At 48.4% G+C, this 2,500-nt stretch overlaps 2 non-coding genes across 2 annotated transcripts in view; both read left to right on the top strand.

The window, feature by feature from the left end:
* The window catches only part of LOC113507162, a 1,904-nt gene extending 204 nt beyond the window's left edge, over positions 1–1,700 (top strand). The window contains exon 1 of the ribosomal RNA XR_003401811.1: positions 1–1,700. This exon is cut by the window's left edge and continues 204 nt beyond it. This is a non-coding gene — a ribosomal RNA (small subunit ribosomal RNA).
* A 420-nt stretch (positions 1,701–2,120) lies between these two features.
* LOC113507158 lies at positions 2,121–2,277 on the top strand. Its single transcript, XR_003401808.1, has one exon. It is a non-coding gene; the product is annotated as a 5.8S ribosomal RNA (ribosomal RNA).
* The last annotated feature ends 223 nt before the right edge of the window (positions 2,278–2,500 follow it).

The following is a 2,500-nucleotide window of genomic DNA, read 5'->3' as shown; positions in this document are numbered from 1 at the left end:
GCTTTTATTAGATCAAAACCAATCGACGGATGGCCATGTGTCTGAAGTCGTTAATTTTGATGAATCTGGATAACTTTTGCCGATCGCATGGTCCAGTACCGGCGACGCATCTTTCAAATGTCTGCCTTATCAACTTTCGATGGTAGTTTCTGCGACTACCATGGTTGTCACGGGTAACGGGGAATCAGGGTTCGATTCCGGAGAGGGAGCCTGAGAAACGGCTACCACATCCAAGGAAGGCAGCAGGCGCGCAAATTACCCACTCCCGGCACGGGGAGGTAGTGACGAAAAATAACGATACGGGACTCTTACGAGGCCTCGTAATCGGAATGAGTACACTTTAAATATTTTAACGAGGAACAATTGGAGGGCAAGTCTGGTGCCAGCAGCCGCGGTAATTCCAGCTCCAATAGCGTATACTAAAATTGTTGCGGTTAAAAAGCTCGTAGTTGCATTTGTGCGCCGCGCTGTCGGTGCACCGCATCCGCGGTGATACTGACACGTCTGCGGAGCATATCGTCGGTGAGCCGGCGGTAATACGCCGGTTCAATATCAAAATCCTATCGCGGTGCTCTTCGGTGAGTGTCGAGGTGGGCCGACAATTTTACTTTGAACAAATTAGAGTGCTCAAAGCGGGCTCAAAATGCTGCTTGAATATTTCGTGCATGGAATAATAGAATATGATCTCGGTTCTATTTTGTTGGTTTTCAGAACTCCGAGGTAATGATTAATAGGGATAACTGGGGGCATTCGTATTGCGACGTTAGAGGTGAAATTCTTGGATCGTCGCAAGACGAACATCAGCGAAAGCATTTGCCAAAGGTGTTTTCATCAATCAAGAACGAAAGTTAGAGGTTCGAAGGCGATTAGATACCGCCCTAGTTCTAACCGTAAATATGTCATCTAGCGATCCGCCGACGTTACTACAATGGCTCGGCGGGCAGCTTCCGGGAAACCAAAGATTTTGGACTCCGGGGGGAGTATGGTTGCAAAGCTGAAACTTAAAGGAATTGACGGAAGGGCACCACCAGGAGTGGAGCCTGCGGCTTAATTTGACTCAACACGGGAAATCTCACCAGGCCCGGACACCGGAAGGATTGACAGATTAACAGCTCTTTCTTGATTCGGTGGGTGGTGGTGCATGGCCGTTCTTAGTTGGTGGAGCGATTTGTCTGGTTAATTCCGGTAACGAACGAGACTCTAGCCTGCTAAATAGGCGTCGTCATTTAGGTGTGCGTGGCTACGCGTCACGCAACTCACTGGCGACGTATTAAAATTCTTCTTAGAGGGACCGGCGGCTTCGAGCCGCACGAGATTGAGCAATAACAGGTCTGTGATGCCCTTAGATGTCCTGGGCCGCACGCGCGCTACACTGAAGGAATCAGCATGTTCTCCCTGGCCTAGAGGCCCGGGCAACCCGCTGAAACTCCTTCGTGCTGGGGATTGGGGTTTGCAATTATCCCCCATAAACGAGGAATTCCTAGTAAGCGCGAGTCATAAGCTCGCGTTGATTACGTCCCTGCCCTTTGTACACACCGCCCGTCGCTACTACCGATTGAATGATTTAGTGAGGTCTTCGGACCGACACGCGGTGGCTTCACGGCCGTCGGCGTTGCTGGGAAGTTGACCAAACTTGATCATTTAGAGGAAGTAAAAGTCGTAACAAGGTTTCCGTAGGGGAACCTGCGGAAGGATCATTAACGATGTACCGTTTTAACGTGCACTGCGTACGCGAAACGATGTCACATTAATGTTCTCCAAATACTTAAAACGTTCGTCGACACTTTTATCCAATCGTATCGATGAACTTTTAAAAAGAGACCGAACCGACAGGCGTTCCATGGCTTAACTGTCCGGGCGCGCCGGTCGTTCGTCTCGCGTCGCGTACAATCGAGAGTTTTATGCTTCGTTACGATACGGTTTAACATAAAATCCGCAAACCGTGAGAAACATATAAGCTTTAGGTGGATACGCGTTCGTTAACGTTCACTCTCTCTCGTTGCAGATTACGCGGTGTTCCGCGACGGGGGTAAATGTTTTTTTTTTTTTTTTTTTAGATATATTAAAAAAAAAAAAATTCTTTATTTATCGTAACATGGGTAATAATTTTGTAAAACTATTACCCTGGACGGTGGATCACTTGGCTCGCGGGTCGATGAAGAACGCAGTTAACTGCGCGTCATAGTGTGAACTGCAGGACACATTTGAACATCGACATTTCGAACGCACATTGCGGTCCGTGGAGACACATCCAGGACCACTCCTGTCTGAGGGCCGGCTGTATAAAGTAAACATGCCACATTGCGCATTATGATCTCGTATCCCTATACGATACGATCCAGAAGCGCATTTGACGGCCATCCGTCGGTCCGTTTCGCTTGATAAGTGTCGTCGCTGTTTACGCTTCGCTCTTTCGGGTTGAACGTTGTTACCGACGGTCCGTTCAAAAATAACGCTCTATACGATAGATAGGACATTTGTCGAACGACGTGTCTGACGC

This window comes from Trichoplusia ni, unplaced genomic scaffold (genome assembly GCF_003590095.1).
Source record: "Trichoplusia ni isolate ovarian cell line Hi5 unplaced genomic scaffold, tn1 tig00000755, whole genome shotgun sequence".
Classification (NCBI taxonomy): Eukaryota; Metazoa; Arthropoda; class Insecta; order Lepidoptera; family Noctuidae; genus Trichoplusia; species Trichoplusia ni.
Note: the sequence above shows the minus strand (reverse complement) of the source record. Positions and strands in the feature narration are given on the sequence as shown.